Source organism: Ailuropoda melanoleuca, chromosome 1 (genome assembly GCF_002007445.2).
Source record: "Ailuropoda melanoleuca isolate Jingjing chromosome 1, ASM200744v2, whole genome shotgun sequence".
In the NCBI taxonomy this organism is placed as follows: domain Eukaryota; kingdom Metazoa; phylum Chordata; class Mammalia; order Carnivora; family Ursidae; genus Ailuropoda; species Ailuropoda melanoleuca.
Window position 1 is genome coordinate 24,772,766 of NC_048218.1, and position 20,542 is coordinate 24,793,307.

General features: G+C 38.4%; 1 long non-coding RNA gene across 1 annotated transcript in view; it reads left to right on the top strand.

Annotated features, from left to right (window-relative positions):
* Positions 1–20,542, top strand: part of LOC117801552 — a 90,203-nt gene that overhangs the window by 50,463 nt on the left and 19,198 nt on the right. Inside the window, exon 3 of the long non-coding RNA XR_004624193.1 lies at positions 11,789–11,866. This is a non-coding gene — a long non-coding RNA (uncharacterized LOC117801552). The remainder of the gene's footprint in view (positions 1–11,788; positions 11,867–20,542) is intronic.

The window sequence follows — 20,542 nt, forward strand, 5'->3', positions numbered from 1 at the left end:
GCCCCCCGCCCCGAGGACATTTGGCTATGTCTGGAAATATTTTTTGTTGTCAGGAGAATGTATGTATAGGGGGATTGCTGCTGGCATCTAGTGGGTAGAAGCCAGGGATGCTGCTCCTTATCTCACAATGCACAAGACAGCTCCTCACATCAACAAATTATTCAACCTCAAATGCCAGTAGTGCAGAGGTTGAGAAACCCTGAACTTGACAAAATCCTTGCCTTCATGGAGTTGGCAATTATTCATTTAATCCTCATAACACCTCGATGAAGTAGGCACTATTATTATCTGTTATTGTAGATGAACCTGAGCCGCAAAAAGGTTAAGATACAAGCAGAATTGTTACGTATGCCCTCGGAACCGGGTTTGATGGTCAGCTTTCACTCTGTACGTACCATATTTTGCTACCTTTTAATTTTTAATAATGAACTTGTTTTCTAATTATTTTTCTAAATAAAATTTCAGTTAAAAAGGATTTTAAAATGCTTTGTCACTCCCATTGCCTATTTGTTTATTTATTTGAAGATTTATTTACTAATGTGAGAGAGAGAGAGTGTGTGAGCACAGGTGAGGGGAGGGGCATAGGGAAAGGGAGAGAGAGAGGGAGAGAAGCAGACTCCCCACTGAGTGTGGAGCCCAACTTGAGACTTGATTTCATGAACCTGAGATCATGACTTGAGCAACTGACTGAGTCACCCAGCCGACCCCCACAATTGCCTATTTAAAACAATCTAGTATCCTCAACTTAGCTTTCCAGGTTCCTCATTCTGGTTCCATTTACTTTTCCAATTCTCTCTGCTTCCCACCTCACATACTCTGTGTTCTAGCTGTAGTAAGCAATTGCCTCGTTTGGGAAGCCTGTACTTAGGTAGCTCATCTTTCTATTACCTGTGAAACTAAATAGGATTTTGCAAATGAATTGTGAGCAAAAGCAAATTACAAAGGTAAGTTCTTTTCATGTTGACAAAATATGCTCCCCTGTAATAATTTTTGCCCATCGGTCCTGGTTCTCTGATTTAGGTATTTGCAATTTATAGCTAAAGCATCTCCACAAGATAACACTACCAGCATTTAAATGGTTATCTTTTCTAAGTTTTCTTTTTGTAAGTGAAGCCTCCAATTCTTCTTTCCATCATTTCCCTGACTAGACCTTATTTCAAGACCACTCACCATCCTGGCTGCCCTAGAATACTCTACTTTGTTGATATCCTTCCTAAAGTGGGGCATGCAGTATGGTACATCCAGTTCAGTGGTGAAATGAACAGTTAGAAAGCAAACAAGCTCTTGCTCCTTTTTTCCTGAACTTTGTGTGTGTATGTAGGCTTTCCTTGCATTTTCTTCCTTTGGCAGTTGGATCACACATCATTGACTCATAACTCACCATGATAATGAGGGTGTTTATTATGGTTCTGAGTCATCAATAAAGCATTAAAGCATATTCAACATACATTGCTTAAGAAAGCAGGGAAGCGGGGCATGTGGGTGGCACAGTCAGTTAAGCATCCAACTCTTGGTTTTGGCTCAGCTCAAGATCTCAAGAGTTGTGAGATCTAGCTGAGGCCCACATAGGGCTCCATGCTCAGCGCTGAGTCAGCTTAGGACTCTCTCTCTCTCTCTCTCTCTCTCTCACTCTCTCTCTCTCTCTCTCTCGCTCTCCCCCTCCCTCAGCTCCTCCCACCCTTCAGAGCTCCTGCTCTCTTTCTCAAATAAATATATCTTTAAGAAAAAAAGAAAGCAGGGAAGCAGTGAATGCAACTTATATTTTCATATAAAGTAGATACAATTTTTTTTCTTAATTGGTGTTTCTTAAAGAAATGGCCACACAATTATCTGGAACATAACAATCTACCAAAAAAAAATTTCCCCAAAGATCTGGGAAAACAACATTTAATTGCACCATGAATCAGAATGAATCAAGAGAAACCTTCTTAGAACCTAGCAAGAATCCTAAAGATTAAAGATAGTTTGTGTGTGCCAGTGATTTCAAAGCCTGTTTTTGAAATACCTAAGATTTAGGATAAAAACAGTTACATGGTTTGCCAGAGGTCACTCAAAAAACTCAAGTCACACAGTCCCAAGTTCTTGGTCAGGGTCCGAAGTGCCCAAAATAAAATGAATTTTAAGTATTTTACATCTAGGGGCACCTGGGAGGTTCAGTCGGTTAAGCGCCTGCCTTCAGCTCGGGTCATGATTCCAGGGTCCTGGGAATTGAGCGCTGAGTGGGGCTCCCTGCTCAGCGGGGAGTCTGTACCTCCCTCTTCCTCTGCCCCTCCCCCACTTGTGCTCTCTCACTCACTTGCTCACTCTCAAATCTTTTAAAAAATATTTTACGTCTAAAAAATTGTGCATTCGGGAGATAGTGTGTTTGTGTGAGAACAAAAGATCGGTGCATACTCAATTGGGTATTATGTCTCCTCGAATTCTTTTTTGTTTAGTTGACTTATCAATGAAACACTTGGTTTTCCATCTCCTATTAGAAGCTACGCTTTCTACAACAATTTAAAATATGTAAAAGCTACCAGTGAACAGCTTTAGCAGTTGTTTAAGTGACGGAAATTTTATCATTTACCTTCTTCCATCATCGATTCTCTTCCAGGCCACAAGGCTTATTTATCTTCTTGTATTACTCATGGTAGTATTCTGATCACATTACTGTTCTCCAAAGTCTTCAGTGGTTCCCATATGTTTTAGAGACTAAATGAAGATTTGGAATAGTGGATTTTGAGACCCTCTTACAAATTGACTTTTTTTTTTTTTTTAAATCACGCAAGGCTTTAATTTTCCTCCCATATGGTGTTTCCACCACAGGCAGGAGATAGACTCCCTACTTTCTTCCAAACAAGACTTCATGCCCCTGGAGTTTGAGGACATGCTTGCTATGTTAGTTCATGCTTGTAAGAGCCCTCTCTAGGGTTATGAATTTTCTCAAATGGTGTAAGTTTAATAGTTCAAATGGACTCATTTAAGCCACCTCTTCACAAACTAAAAGTGCAGTGGAATCAAGGTTCAGAGAAGATGGCTTGAGGATCCTGCTTAATTAGGATTACTCTTTTCAGGATTTCATTTATTACTTAATTCTTTGTTATGTTCTGCCCCCCTTTGAGCCTCTTGATGTAAGACACTGAATATAGTGAACAGGGGAAAAGAGTAAACATAATAGCTAACATTTGATAAGTGCTTCATATGTGTCGGGACTCTGCCTACTTTATCACAAATCCTGATGATTTTCCAAGTCAGAAGTGGATACACTTATTTTAAAGGTGTAAACTTGGCTGAGAGAATATTAGTAACTGGGAAGGTCCTACAAGTATCAAATACCTAAAAGGGGAAATAACAAAAAAAGTTTGCAACTCATTATTAGGTATCATTGTACATTCTGGGGAGAATGGAGGAGGGAGATTACAAGGGGATAAGTGTAAAAAAATCCAAGAGCTTTCCATGGACTCTGTTAGGAAAAAATGGAAAAGTTATGGATTACGGTGTAAAAGTGAAGGAGTGCATTTTGGGGGTGAGTTTCCCTGACTAATACTGAGTCAGATTTACTTTGAAGTTGGAACCATTTGAATTTTTTAAAACAAACTGCTAAGTGGATGGTAGATAGGGGGCCTGGAAGTCTTTTATGCCTTTATTTTCTCACAGGTTCACCATGAAGGGTCGGGATGTCACGTTGGGTGGAGGGTATTCCTGTGTGGCTGACATTTGAGTTGGATCTAAAATGGAATTGTAGCTTTGAGATCTGAGTTTGTGAAACACATGGCTCAATAACAAAATATATTGATTCGAATAGCTCATCCAGTTGGCAGTTTTCCATTATGAGAACCTGGATGAGTAACATCTATGAATAATTTCTAAGTCTCAAGCATTAGTTATCCTTCATCCAAATTGCCGCAATATCTGTGAAAGCTACTAAAAGGAAACATTTGAAATGGGTTAAAGATGTTCTTCCTCTTCCCTTCCAGATTACTCCTGTTTGTCTCATGAAATGGTAACTGGAAGGAGACAGATATGGAAAGGGTCTTCACAACTTACATATTGACCAGCCAGCCTTTGAAATAACTAGAAGTTACTTTAATATGGTGAAAATAAAGGTTACAGCTTATCTGTGATATATATGACCTATTTGCTGATAACAGTCTTTATTTTAGAGTGTTTTGTTTTTCTGTTTGTGATACCTAAATATCGATCTTAACACTAGTTTAGGGCAAAAGAACCCAAATGGCATTATCCTTCCTGGACTACAGCCGCATTTTTCAGCTTCCTGAGTTTCACTAATTTGGGCCATGTATCACATATCCTTAGCCCAAAAATTAAACTTGAAATGAAAAATGGAAATTTATGTGTATGTGTGTGTATAATAACGGGAAGCTAAGGCAAACATTCTGAAGACTTGTTTGAATCAGAAAATTATATTACTTGCTATATGATCAGGATCACAAACTGAGATAGAATGACTATATATTAAAAGATGATATGTTTGGGGCTCCTGGGTGGCTCCATCAGTTAAGTGTCTGCCTTCGGCTCAGGTCATGATCTCAGGAGCCCACATCGGGCCCTGTGCTCAGCGGCGAGTCTGCTTTTCCCTCTCCCTCTGTGATCTCTCTTGTTCTCACTCTCTCTCAAATAAATAAATTTTAAAAATTAAAAGGAAAGATTATATGTTTAAAAAGTTGAGAAATAGTCTAAAATGATTATGAAAATAAAAGTCAAGTAATAAAGCTAGCAGGTTTTATCCTGGATAAGACTATTTCTTTGAGTCTTGGAACTGAAGGACCATCTGGAAAGAGAGTTGACTTGAAGATGGAGATTGGAGCTGTGGTGGGGAAACAAAACAGCACCACATGCTTTCTCTGTCCCTTACTCCTCTGCCAAGAAATATGAATTTGTCTCCTCCATTGACCTTCGTCATTGTCATTCTCAATTTAACTTTTTAAATATTCTAAATTTGGAAGATAAATCCAAGAAAAGTGTGACCTTTTACACCAATGTAATTTCCATTCTCCATTCATGTGAACCTGAGGGTCCTCTTTTATTTCTCTTTGTCCGGGATAGGTTTGCAGAAAGCTGTAAATACATGCTTATTACCAGCATCAGATTTACACAGATAGGAAATTATAAGTAGATAGAGTTGCTATATAGTTCAGCTTTGTCTGAATTAGAAATAAATCATGTTTGTATAATCTAGTCTTAGCTAGTTCTGTTTATTCAGCCAAGTTATTTCCTGCATAGAATCTGCCTTTGCCTGGCAGTTGGAATCTTTTTTTTTTTTTTTTTTTGCTTCAGATCACTTCTCATTACATTTATTTTGAAGTGCCACCACACGCAGCTTGTGGTTGATGTACTCTCCAGCTAATCTCACCCATTGCGCTCATCTTAAGTAAGCAGGTTCTTACAAATCTATTGATTTCCTAAGCATTCTTTCTGTAATGAATCATGTAGCGTCATTAGACTTAATGGGGTTTATTTCCTCACCTTTACAGAAATAATTTGTTATTAAGTATGATTCGATGGAAAGAGAACTATATTGTATGTTGAGGCATCTTGGTTATTTTCATTGTGTCTCCTCTCTACCCAACCGACTTTACCTATCATGTCTGCCTCATCAGCAAAATGAGGAAGTAGGATTATATCAGTTGTTCTCAATTCTGGGTGCATATTAGAAGCACCTGGGGAACTCCAAAAGTACTGCTTGGCACACTACAAGCTAAGTCAGATTCCCTTGAGGTAAGACCTAGGCATTGGCATTTTTTTAAAAGCTTAACAAGGGTTAGGAACCAGCGGATGAATGATTTTCATGGGTCTTTCCAACTTTATGATTCCCTTATTCTGATACTTATTGACTTGGACTCCTTCTCTTACCTATCTTTACAGACATACAGGAAGAGAAGAGCTTGCTTGATTTGATTAACAGTTATGCAGCCGTTATGTGACAACTTACCTGCACTGAGTTGTGAAAAGTTAGGAAAGAGTTTGTGCCCTGAATCTCTTAAGATTTTCTAAAAAGAGTTAATTTTTATTTCCATAATTTAAAAAAACGCCCTCTATATGCTAAATGCTAAGTGAACGATTAAGATGCTTTCCATGGTGTCTCTCCTGAGGGGGACAGTTGAGAAAACCAGGGATTTGGAGAGGTATGCATGAGGTGCAGTGGGAGCCAAGAAAATGCTGCCTGTCCTGGACTGAGGTACAGGACAGGGAAGAATTTTTTTGAATCCTGTGTCTTCACCATGGGTACAAGTATTTAAAGGAAAGGGGGTGGATGCTGGAGGGTGGGGTAAGGGGGGAGATGTGGTGTCTTTTGAGAAGTGCAAGGAGTTCAATGTAATGTGGACAGGTTGGGATGAGAAAGATGGAAAGGTTATGGGGGAGCATATTGTGAAGACCTTATTTGAACTTCATCCATATAATTAATTATCTCTGCTCACTTCCCTAGAGCTTAATGGAATCACTCAACCTCTCTCTACTGCTATGACATTAGTTAGATGTTTTCAGAGATTTATAGTATTATATTTAAGTAAATTAAAACAATAAATTCCTTGGAAAAGAAAATAATTCAAAACATGTTTATAGGAAATTTTGGTTTGACAATACTTTTATTCACTTTGTAAGATTTTTAAAATTCTTATTCATTCTTCCTTGACCCAATATCATTATTATATTAGATTTTATTTCCTTATCTTACTACAATTCCTCAGTTCTTATTCTAGTAACTATTTGACTAAATAACAAATTTTTTTTTTCACAGACATCCTTCTTATAGTGGAACAAGGGTGCTTTCCTGCACAAATATATTTCAGCCTAAACTGAATAATCTTTAATTGGGATGTATGTCTTCTTCGTCACCCTATAAATTAATTCTCTCCCCCTTCTCCTGTCCTCTTCTTTAACTGGAAAAAAAAATATTTTGCAAAGGTGTCCATCACTTTTTAAGCTCATATCAATTTCTGCTTTCCCTAGAATTTGTGGTACTTGATTTAAAAAAAAATTTTTAAGTCAGAGTACCCCAAATTGTTTTTGTATTATTTTTTTATTTTATTAACTTTTACTATCTACATGATAGCAATATAAATAATGATTAGAATATTGAGCCACATTAGCCAAGGAAACCTTAAAGAAATAAAGAGATTTATGTCACTAGCTATTATAATGTGTCAAAATGCTCAATAAATAAACTTGTATGGTACTAGTATTAGAAATGACTTATAGATCAGTAAAATAGAACCAATAGCCCATGAACATGTCTAAGCATATTTATTTTTTCCCATTTTAAAACATTTTTTAAATTTAAATTCAATTAATTAACATATAATGTATTATTGGTTTCAGAGGTACAGGTCTGTGATTCATCAGTCTTATATAATACCCAAGTGCTCATTATATCACATGCCCTTCTTAATGTCCACCACCCAGTTGCTCCGTCCCTCTAACCCCTTTGCTCCAGCGACCCTCAGTTTGTTTCCTATGATTAAGAGTCTCTTATGGTTTGTCTCCCTCTCTGATTTCATCTTGTTTTATTTTTTCCTCTCTTCCCCTATGGTTCTCTGGTTTGTTTCTTAAATTCCATGTATCAGTGAGATCATATGATAATTGATTTCTCTGATTGACTTATTTTGCTTAGCATAATACCCTCTAGTTCCATCCACGTCATTGCAAATGGCTGTCTAAGCATTTTTAATGATAATTCAGATTTAGTGTGGATCAATGGACTGGTATCTAAAAGACCTTTGACAAATTCTGTACTCGTATCTTAAAAATTCTGACAAATCCAGTGTTTTTTTTAAGATTTTATTTTTTTATCTGTCAGAGAGAGAGAGAGTGAGCACAAGCAGGGGGAGTGGCAGGCAGAGGGAGAAGCAGGCTGCCTTCTGAGCAAGGAGCCCAGTGCAGGACTGAATCCCAGGACCCTGGGACCATGGCCTGAGCCGAAGGCAGATGCCTAACTGACTGAGCCATCCAGGGGTCCCCCCCCACCTTTTTTAAGATTTTATTTACTTATTTATTTGAGAGAGAGAGAGTGAGCGCGCGCGCGCGCGCGCGCGCGCGAGAGAGAGAGAGAGAGAGAGAGAGAGAGAGGGCGCAAGCCCGAGGAGAGGCAGAAGGAGAGAGAGAAGCAGGCTCCCCGCTGAGCAGGGAGCTCGAAGCAGTTTCCATTCAGGACTCTGAGATTATGACCTGAGCCGAAGGCAGCCACTTAACTAACTGAGCCGCCCAGCCGCCCCCCAACATTTTTTTTTAATTAAAGAAAAAGAAAGAAAGAAAAAGAAAACAAATATACCAATAAGAAACCCAAGCCATCAGTGTAATAGGAAAAGATAAGACTTCTTTGACATTAACATTTTCTTTTTTTCTCTTATGTTCAGTTTGCCACCATATAGTAGGTCATTAGTTTTTGATGCAGTGTTCAATGATTCATTAGTTGTGTATAACACCCAGTGCTCATCACCACACATGCCTTCCTTAATACCCATCACCTGTCTACCCCATTCCCCCCCCCCTTAAAAACCCTCAGTTAGTGTCCTGGAGTCCAGAGTTTCTCATGGTTTGTCTCCCTCTCTGATTTCTTCCCCTTCAGTTTTCCCTCCCTTCCCCTATGGTCCTCTGTGCTATTCCTTATGTTTCACATATGAGTGAAACCATATGATAATTGTCTTTTCCTGATTGACATATTTCACTTAGCATAATCCCCTCCAGTTCCATCCATGTCGATGCCTATGGTGGGTATTCATCCTTCTGATGGCTGAATAATATTCCATTGTATATATGGACCACATATTCTTTATCCATTTGTTGGTTGAAGGGCATTTCAGCTCCTTTCACAGTTTGGCTATTGTGGACATTGCTTCTATGAACATTGGGGTGCACGTGCCCCTACTTTTCACTACATCTGTATCTTTGGGGTAAATACCTAGTAGTGCATTTGCTAGGTCATAGGGTAGCTCTATTTTTAACTTTTTGAGGAATCTCCATACTGTTTTCCAAAGTGGCTGTACCAGCTTGCATTCCCACCAACAGTGTCATAGGGTCCCGTTTCTCCACATCCTCACCAACATTTGTTAATGTTAATTTTTGCCATTCTAACTGGTGTAAGGTGGTGTTTCATTGTGGTTTTGATTTGTATTTCCCTGATGGCTAGTGATGTTGAACATTTTTTTATGTGTCTGTTAGTCATTTGTATATTTTCTTTGGAGAAGTGTCTGTTCATGTCTTCTGCCCATTTTTTGACTGGATTATTTATTTATTGGGTGTTGAGTTTGATAAGTTTTTTATAGATCTTGGAAACCAGCCCTTTATCTGTAATGTCATTTGCAAGTATCTTCCCCCATTCCATGTGTTGTTGCCTTTTAGTTTTGTTGACTGTTTCATTTGCTGTGCAGAAGCTTTTTATCTTGATGAAGTCCCAAAACTTAATTTTGACATTAAAATTTTATATGTGTGTGTATACACAACATATTAAAGCCAACATCATTTTTAATGGAAGCTTTATACATTTTTGTCATGACAGCTGAAGAACTCCATCATCACTACTAGTACTCCCTGTTTAGAAGTACTGACATATAATTAGACATGAGAAAGTACTGAGAGGTATGGATATTTGAGGGAAGGAGACACAACAATCATTATTGACACATGATAATATATTAAGAGAAACAGATAAGTGAAAGAATATTATTATAAACAATAGATAGATTAGTAAGGTGGTTGATTTCACATGCAAAAATGTATCCAAATCAATAATTTTCCTATATAAAAAGAATAGTTGGGTAGATAATGTGGTGGTGGGAAATCACCAATTTGTAGTAGCAACCAAAGAAGAAGATACTTACAAATTAAACTGACAAAAAATTTGCAGAAACTAGTTGAAGAAAAGTTAATACTCTTGAGAGATTCAACAGAAAAAGATTGGAAGAAATACTCTGATAAACTGCTGGCATTGGGCAAGACATGATATCCCCAAAGGGTATTTTCAAAATGAGATGATTGCTCAACTTTCTTCTAAGGAGGGAGATTTTCGGTAACTGGAGGGCCCTTTGTTTGAGCATCAAGACAAATTTGAGGAAGCAGGTTGAGATGAACTGGGTTCTTTGCAAGCCTCTCCCTATTTCAGCCCCAAATAGAGCTGATAATGAATAAGAACAGACATGTCCACTAGGGATTTTTCTCTGAGGTGTGTTTTGAAGAATCTGTTTCCCATCTAACCTATGAAAACTCTATAGTTACATTCAGTAAGGTCTTTGCATGAAAATATTTTTTTTTTTTTTTTTTTTTTTTGCAGGCTCATAGCAGAGGAGCCTGACGTGGGGCTCGATCCCACAACGCCGGGATCACGCCCTGAGCTGAAGGCAGACGCTTAACCGCTGTGCCACCCAGGCGCCCCGAAAAGATTTTTTTAAGTATAGGAGAGACATGCTGAGCTCATGTATCCTGGTAGTCTGGGGCATGGAACAAATACAAAGACAGCTATTTGGACTGTGTCTCATTCCCCCTGCTCCCCGCCCCCACTAAATTAGGGGACATCTGAAATCTGGGTTACCTTGGGAAAATATTTGCAATATTTTTGGCGACGTTCTAATAGCCCATATAATAAGAGTGGTCTTCTAACTCAGTTAGGAAGAGACAAATCAAAAAAGGGTAAAGGTAATTCAAATAATAAAAGATACAAGTGGTCAATAAGCATATAGAAAGCATACAACTTTATTCATAGAGTAAAGCACATTGAGAGTAATGAAAATACAAATTATCACCTGTCAGATTGGAAACACCTATATATGTATTTTTCATTTTTTTGAAAATGATTTCCAAATGATGGCAAACTCGTGAGAAAAAGAGATATCATCTACTGATGGTGGGATATGAATTGGCACTCTTTTTCTACAGGGTAACTTAGAATTTTTTTTTATTTAAAAACTAATATGGATAGATAGATAGATAGATGGATAAACAAACATTACCTTTGACCTGTCAATTATAATTCGGAGAATTTACCCTAAAATTTAATCAGACACATACAGAAAAATATATGTAGAAGGATGTTCCTGTAGAATTGCTTATGATTATGAAAGTCGGAAAAAATTCAGTCAACCATAGGGTATTTGCCAAATAACTTATGGTATAACTACATTAAAGAATACTATTCACCCATTAACAGTGATGTAGTAGATATTTATTTACTGACCTAGCGAGATATTTATAATTTGTTAAGTAATAAAGGCATTTTGTATAACAAAATATAATTTATGATATCATTTGGCTAAGAAAGATTTCTCTACATGTCTGTATCAAAATCCATATGTATGTATGTGTCTATAAACACACAAACATAGTCTTAATGTTCACATGTTTTGGAAGTGAAATTTTGAGTCACCTTAATGATTTCTATGCTTCTCTGTGTTTCCTATTTTTATATGAAGTAAACATAATTAACTTGTATGATGATGGCAAAGAAAGAAAGATTCATGCTCCCATCAGATCTTTTAATATTTTACTAAACCCTGAAAAATATTTTTTATGTTCTTACTTCACTCTAATTCATAACTTTAAACCGTATTCATTTAAAATGAAGCAATAGGGGCACCTGGATGGTTGTTGGTTGGGTGTCTGCCTTTGGCTTGGGTCATGATTCCGAGGTCCTAGGATCAAGCCCTGCATCCAGCTCACTGCTCAGTAGGGAGCCTGCTTCTCCCTCTCCCTCTGCCACCTGGCTCATGCTCTCTTTCTCTCTCTATCTCAAATAAATAAATAAAATCTTAAAAAAAAATTAAAGGAAGCAATAGCTTCTTTTTCTCTCCCTCAGGGATCTTCATCGCTCTCTGTACTTTTTGGCAGAGAAGAGCTAGCAGGAGGGTGTGTCAGTGTCTTCTGGAGTTTAGAGGTAAGAACATTACTATTTTGGCATCTGTTCCAATACAGTTGCCCTAAGCAACTCTACTGAACCAAGAACTTTGCCAGTATGTGTCTGTGTTTAAGATTCCAAGAAGTGAGCTATTAAAACAATAAAAGAAGTGGTAGATGACAGCTTCTGGGAATATATGTGTTTGCACTTTCAGACAGAATACCTGAAACCAAGCCAGTGCACAGACTACATGGACAATCGGACCATTTTTCTTGCTGTTCCTCTATGTAATTTATAAGCCATACCAGTGTTTTAGATACTCTTGCATTTAAACTCACATAAGATACTTTTTAAAGAAGTTTATTTTAGAGAGTGGGGGAGGGGTAGAGGGTGAGGGAGAGAGAATCTTGAGCAGACTCCCCACTGAGTGGGGAGTCTGAAGGGGTGGGGAGGGATGAGGGGCTGGGGGGGGTCTAACCCTATGACCTTGAGATCATGACCTGAGCTGAATTCAAGAGTTGGATGCTTGACGGACTGTGCCACCCAGCACCCCCCAAGTAAGATACTTTTAAGATACCTTTTAAGGTGCCTGTTGAAAAGAGAATAAATGCTCTTAGGAATACAGGGATTGAGCAAGGCAGAGCACTTGGGTCAGGTAGACCAGTTCTCCAGCCATCTAATTTGATGCTTTAAATGTTAACACATTTTTTAACCAACAAAGAAATTATGGGGTAGCCTAGAAAGAGAAATCACTCAAACCTTAAATGTAGGAGACAGAAGGAGGAAAGAATCTTATCAGTGAAATATCTTAGCAGCATCCGTGTCTTTTGAGGAACTATTAGTGTATAGTAGAATTTACACTATAAAGGATGTAACTTGCAATAAATTTCTGTTCCCGCATGAATGCAGACTTGTGCAGATGAATAAGGATATGTTTGCTCCAATATGTGTTCCTTTGAAGCAGACTGTTTTGTTAACATTAACCCTAAATTGCTAATGAGCCTCACCACTTTCCAAATTTGCTAGTAAATTATTGGGCAAAAATTTACTTTTTAAAAAAGTCTAAGGGGCACCTGGGTGGCTCAGTCGCTTAAGCGTACAACTCTTGATTTTGGCTCAGGTCATGGTCTCAGGGTTGTGGGATCAAGCCCCACATTGGGCACCAGCCCCACATTGGGCACCCTGCTCAGTGGGGAGTCTACTTGAGATTCTATCTCTCTCTCTCCGTCTGCCTCTCCCCCTGCTCTCTCTCTCTCAAATAAACAATAAAATCTTTTTAAAAAATCTTTTTAAAAAATCTAAAGAAAGTTATCTAATAAACTACTGGAGTGTAGACCCAGCAGATCAAATAATTTGCACATTGACTGGTTACTAGGTTCAGGGTAGGAATTCTGGAGGGGGGCTTATTAGGGAGGTAGGAATGCTTTTTCCCTCCACTGAGAAAAAAATGCTGGTTGCTCCACAAGTGTCTGGATATTTTAATATTTTTCTGCAAGTTTTATATTACTTATCATTTATGTACCCCCATTTCCTAAAGAGGAAGGAAGGGATAGAACTGAGTGATAAACTAGACAATGGGAGTGGTTTAGTGGGCCATAGTGTCTTCCTTTTGTGTTTCCAGCATTTGCCTACTGCTAAGGAAATCACAGTGCACCGTGTATAAATAGGGCACAGGGTTCATTACTCAGCACATCAGTAAATGAATCACCATTACTGGCATCTCTGTGGCAGCTGTTAGGAAACTCCAGAGGATTTATTGTGAATAAGACGAGCTGGATGCACTATCTCCTAGCTGGATTTTACCAGTTTGTCCACATTCTGAGGACTATCCAAATGATTTTTTCAGATGCTCCCAGACCATCCAAGTTTTCATAATGGCTCTTGTTCTTTACAACTAGCTGAACTTATTTCATTATGATTTGTCAAAGGTTAACTAAGAGAAAGAGTAGCTGGGAACTAAGAGAGTAGGTATAAAATGAAAGAGGAAAAAAAGTTCATATATTTTGAATGGGTATAATTGGTGGCCTGAGTAGGAGGTGAAACGGCTCCAGAGTGGAATGAAAAGAATAAAAATAGGAACACAGTTGGGTAGAGCAGAAAAAACACGCACAGTTAAAACAGATCAGTGTGAATATGGCTCTTGAGCCCATTATGTTTCAAAGATTGAGAACAATAAGCATATTGAATGTTGTTTATTCTAGGGACCTTTTTTCAAAAGACAGAATTCTGATTCTCAAGGAGTGAACTGTCTTTAAAGTCTATAAAGTCTATCACAGTCTTTTTCACACAGTGTCAGAAGAAGGATGCATCAAAAGTTGATAGAAGTACTCCCTACATGGCAGTAGTAAAGTTCAGTCTTGCTGACTAGAGCAGTTCCCTTCCAGAAGACTCAGATATTCTCATAAAACAGCTGGCATTGCCTGAAAGAGAGGTATTGTTGGTAGGTAAGCCAACATCCTAGGGGCTGGGACTCTGCCAGCATCTCATATAACAAACATGCTGCTGATCCACTTTTGTTTATTTTCCCAGACCAAAATGATTGCAACACGCTTCAGGGCCAGCACAGAAACTTGGCCTTTGTAATGTATTAACTTGCTCTCAACCTTCAGATGTTCCAAATTGCTAAACTAAACGACAATATCCAACTTAAAAAAAATATGAAAATCTAGCTAAAAACTCAGTTGGCCAAGAGGTTATTTGTATATTACACTTCTAAAGTAATCACTGTTTTTTGGGGGGGGGATTTTTTGGGGGGGGTGTTGCCAAAGAAGAAAAAATATCCATTTTTCTGTAAAATATAGATAGATAGATAGATAGATAGATAGATAGATAGATAGATTTATAGAATATAATTTTCTTTCATCAGGCAGCTCTGATTTAGTGGGACACATACTAGATTAAATTTCAAAACACTTGGATACTAACTGTGCTACTTTGAATAAGTCATTTAATCTCCTTGAACTTCAGCTCATTTATTTGTAAAATGAGGATAGTAATGCTTCCACTCACTACTACACAGTATGATTAAAATGATTCAATGAGATATTGTACACGAAAGCAGTTATCACCTCCAAGGTGTGATACTAATGTGGGGACCATAAGGGTCGTCTCTGTTATTGCAACAGATGCTGGTCCTGGCACACTGGAGAAGTAGGGGAGACTATCCCAAGACTGAGAGGCTAGAAGAAGAGAAGGGAGTGGCCCCTCAGTTTGCAACTCCCATTTATCCATTAATATTCAGAGGAAAATAATTTTCAGGCTTTTCCCCCAGTGAAATAAGAGTCCTTTCCTCAAAATGTTGAAAAAAACTCATCAAGTATTTAGACTTTTCCCTTGTTCTGCTTCTTTATTTAGCCCTGTGTTGTCCTGTCCAACACAGTAGCCACTTGTGATGACTGAACTCGTGAAGTATGGCCAGTCAAAGCTGAGATGTGTATAAGTGCAAAATACATGTCAGAGTTAGAAGGCAATAGTCCAAAAAGAAAGAAAAAAGTAAAATATCTTGTTTATATTTTTTTACATTGATTACGTGGTATAATAATAATATCTTAGATTATTGGGTTAAATAAAGTGTATTGTTAACATAAATTTTATCTCTTTTGATTTTAAACTGTGGCTACTATAAAATTTGTAGTTACATATATGGATCATTTTTGTATTTCTATTGGGTAAATATCACTCTAGACAGTCAGAAGGAAAGAAAGACACATTTCCTAATGGCCTTATTTATTACATGCCTCTTGCATTTCTCAGTCTCTATCCACCCTAGTACAGAGCTCATTTTCATTATCAGTGAAGTTCTCCAGCAGCCAGTTCATTTGAGAAGTACATGAACAAGCCAAAGAAAGATGAGTAGGAAGGCCATCCCTTCACCCTTACAGCACATGACACAAATAAGCAGTCAGTTTCATTCATGAGAATATTCTCAATGAGAATACGGAATGGAGAAATTTGTCAGTCTCGTATCTGGAAGGGAGAGAATAGAAAGAAATGATTTCTCTCTTTTTACTCTTTTGAGTTCTGAAAAGGAAGAAATACTCTGAGCTTTATACTGTATGTATTCAAGTCACTTATTAAAATCTTATTCTATAAGATGGTTATTTGCATGCATTTTTTTTTATCTCCCTTCTGAAGGTCTAGATGCTTTGAAGTCAGGGAATGTATTTTACATATTTTGCTTTGTACCTAACAGATGCTCAGTAAATGTCATATAATATTATAGGCAAAATAACTAATATAATCAATTTATAATTTATTTTTTTAAAGATTTTATTTATTTATGTGACAGAGATAGAGAAGCCAGCGAGAGAGGGAACACAAGCAGGGGGAGTGGGAGAGGAAGAAGCAGGCTCATAGCGGAGGAGCCTGATACGGGGTTCGATCCCATAACGCCAGGATCACGCCCTGAGCCGAAGGCAGACGCTTAACCGCCTGTGCCACCCAGGCGCCCCATTAATTTATTTTTCTGACCAAAATTAAAATTTGAACCTAAAATGCCATGTAATTGATTTGATGTTAATGATATATAAATGTTTTAAAATGTGGCATGTGGTGTAAGATACATTGTGTTGCCTTTTATCTGTTAAAAAAAAAATCTGATTTTTAAATCACCTACAGAAGTACCTACAGAAGTACTTTATTTGAGAGTACTAAATTCTTCCTAGATTAAGTCCTGGCTGATGAGAAAACATTTATTTCTAAAATGCAGTCCCCAACCACTTTGATCATCTCAGCAACACACTGAAAATTGTCCCAGGAACAAACTAATAAACCCTGTATGAAATACGAAAAAACAGTAAGAGAACAATAATCCCATTAACCTGGCAGATCTGGCATGAAAACTCAGCAGGGGAATGGAACAAGTTGGAGGTGGGAACAGCCAAACAGCACAGTGAACATTCAGCAGGCTCCCAGGCCGGCAAACCCCCAGGGTCTGAACAGCCTCAACCAGTCTCCAAAGGAGGGCTTGGGGGAAGGGCCCAGCTTGGCTAGGGGGATCAAAGAGTAGCAGGGGAAACAGCCAGAGCAGTGTCTGCTCTTTGAGCAAAGATAATGGAATCCTCTCAGGGTGAAGAGAATGAACACACAGAGAGATTTAAAAACACAACAAACCCAGAGCTGATCTGATTCCTTTATTCCATACCTCAAACTCATCAGGCTTGTCCTCAATTCAAAATCACACCATATTGAATTACAGGGTTAGAAAAAAATAAAAGGGCATCCTGTTGAGTGTTTTTCCAACGATGGGTTACAACTTTTTAGTGTGGGAAATCAATTACGTGGGTGGAGATTTGCATTTTAAAAAATTAAATAAAATAGAAAGTAGAGGATTTGCAAATACTAGGGATAAATACTATTGTGAAAATTTTGGGGGTGTGTGTGTGTGTTTGTACAGATAAAATGTATTTCTTATTATGGGTCTCAGTCAAGCAAACTGTGAGACTCAGTGAAAACTGATGTGATCTATCCCCTGTCTAACTGAGGTATACAAAAATCAATTCTAGAAAATTAGGTCTTCAGGAACAGTGATTTCATAAACTCTTAGATTAATCCTCACTCGAGATATCCTTCCTGTATTCTGCAGACGTAGAAAATGTCACAGACTCAGTGCAGCCCTTCAACAAAAACAGTCAATTCTTCAGAAAAGAGGTCCAGGATCAGGCATTTCATTCTGAGGAAGCTAATGATGTTTGTCAGAAACTGTGGGCAACCTTCCTTTAAAGCCCCTAATTAAGGAGCGGGAATGAAAAAAAAAATGGTAATAGCATGTCTCAGATGTGAAGCTGCTGCCTGGCTCCTATTCATTAGAGAGCCCACAAACTGTGGGCTCTATTTAAGGAAGGTCTGGGATGGTTTGAGGGAAAAATAAAACAATCCCTCAAATGTTTCTCTTTAGTCCAATTCTGCTCTCAGCTTGCTTATCTCGCCTTGACTTCTCGAAATTTTAGTCAAATTTGGTTTACAATCTGCTTTATGATTTCAAAGCAGACCAGAATGAATAGAGAAAGGACCAGACAGAGAAGAGAGCAGAAACTGTATAAAAGATTCTGGCAAAATGTGAAGGCGTTCCCTGATCCATTCGAGACAACCACCAGTGACCGAGCGAAGTGATCGATTTCTAACTCTCCAGGAAATAAGCATCAAATTCAAGGCCGCTAAATGAAGGAAGGGCCATTAACAACAGACTTCAGTATTTTCTGCAAAGCATGAAAAACAAGAAGAGAATTGTTGGGGGGGGGAAATTCACTAAAAGAAGTCTGAATAAAGTTGTGGAACTGTAAGAAGGCAGATCTCTTCCCACCCAGGGACAAAGGAAAGTACTGAAGGTTTTACAATGGTGTAGGCACTAAAAATACCATTTAAAGATGGGCAAACTTCTTTATCGCCCCAAGAAATCAAAGTAAACCATCTGAAACCCAAGCTGTAGGAAATCCCGCTGCTCCGATAAAGGACCCAATGAGACACTGAAACAGCACTCTCACTTTCAGAGAGCAGGAGGCTGCCTGGCTTAACCTCAAGCAAAACCTTTCCTTGGCGCTCAGTTCAGTGAAACAGACATTCTCTCAACTGTATCAGAGACATGGATTTTAGCTGTAATTATGGTCTGCTAATCTGGTGTAGCCTTAGTTAAACAGAATCAGCACATTATCATTAGGGTGGCAATCTAGCTTCTCTCTTGCACAGGGCATTGGTCAGGGAGCAAAGACTGTTATTGCCAACTTTGATTCTTATCTAATCTTTTAGGAGCCCAAAATGAAGTTTCTTCTAGTTTCTCTGGATGAAGAAATATGTGCCACCTTCCCATCTCACAGAGTTGCTGGAAAAAACACCAAAAGGCAATATTTAAACATGTCATAACTGGGCACTGAATTGCCATGGGGGAGTCTGTACCAGTCTAGCCTCTCTCTCCCACCCTGGGAGACTGGCACAGAATGGGCTTCATTCTCTGTTTTCCTGTCCTTTCTTCCCAGGCCCTTCCCTCCTCTCAGTTAACCTAGTCTGAAGCCTTGAAGACGTGCTGTCATATTTTAGATGCAGAGGAGTATTTCAGGTTAAATGGCTACTTTCTCCTAATTCTGAATCTCTCATGGTAGGAATTTCAAGTTAGCTGAAGGCCAATATTTCAGATAATTTTGAGCAAAGATCTCAGCCATGTTTCCTTTATTTATTTTATTTTTTTTTAAGATTTTATTTGTTTATTTGACAGAAAGAGACACAGCAAGAGAGGGAACACAAGCAGGGGGAGTGGGAGAGGAAGAAGCAGGCTCCCAGCAGAGCAAGGAGCAGGATGCGGGGCTTGATCCCAGGACCCTGGGATCTAGGCCCTGAGCCAAAGGTAGACGCTTAATGACTGAGCCACCCAGACTCCCCCATGTTTCCTTTAAATCACACCGTAAGAGCAATGCTTTCCTCATTTATGAGACTCTTAATATGCACTTGTTTTCTTCCTTCCTTCTCTTTCTCCCCTCATTCCTTCCTTCCTCTTAAAAAAAACAAAATCAAATCTATTTTTAGAGCAGTTTTAGGTTTACAACAAAATTGAGAGAGCGGTACAGAGATTTCTCAAATGCCCCCTGCCCCACACAGGCACAGCCTCCCCCATTACCAGTATCACTCACCAGAATGGTTGGTGTGTGTGTGTTTTACCAAGAATGAATCTGCATTGACACATCATAATCACCCAAAGTCTACAGTTTACCTTAGGGTTCGCTCTTGGTGTTGTATATTCTGGAGGTTTGGACAAATATATAATGATATCCATCCATCATTATAATATCGTACAAAGTATTGTCACTGCTCTAAAAATCCTCTGTGTTCTGCCTCTTCATTTATCTCCTTCCCCTACCCCAGGCAACTACTGATCTTTTATTGCCTCCATTTTTGCCTTTTCCCAAATGCTGTAGAGTTGGATTCATACGGTATGGAGCCTTTTCAGATTGGCTTGCTTTCTTTCTTTCTTTCTTTCTTTCTTTCTTTCTTTCTTTCTTTCTTTCAGATTTTATTTATTTATTTATTTGAGATAGATAGAGCGTGAGTGGGGGAAGGAGCAGAGGGAGTGGGAGAAAGAGAATCCCAAGCAGACTCCCTTGCTGAGCATGGAGCCCATACGGGGCTCAATCTCACATCCCTGAGATCATGACCTGAGCTGAAATCAAGAGTCAGATGCTTAACTGGCTGAGCCACCCAGGCTCGCCTCACTTAGTAATGTATATCAAAGTTTCCTCCATTTATTTTCATGGCTTGATAGCTCATTTCTTTTTAGCACTGAGTAATATACCATTGTCTGGATGTGCCACAGTTTATCCATTCACCTACTGAGCATATCATAGTTGATTCTAAGTTTTGGCGATTATGAATAAAGCTGCTATAAACATTTGTGTGTAGATTTGGTGTGGACATAAGTTTTCAGCTCCTTAGAATAAATACCAAAGACCATGATTGCTGGATCATATGGTAAGAGTAGGTTTAGTTTTATAAAAACTATTAGTCTTCCAAAGCAACTGTACCATTTTGCATTCCCACCAGCAATGAATGAGAGTTCCTATTGCTCCATATTCTTGCCAGCCTTTGGTGCTGTCAGTATTCTGAATATGGGCCATTCTTATAGATGTGTAGTGATATTTTGTTTTAATTTGCTTTTATCTAATGATATATGATGGGGAGCATCTTTTCTTTCTTTCTTTTTTTTTTTTTTTTTTTTTTTTTTTTTTTTGA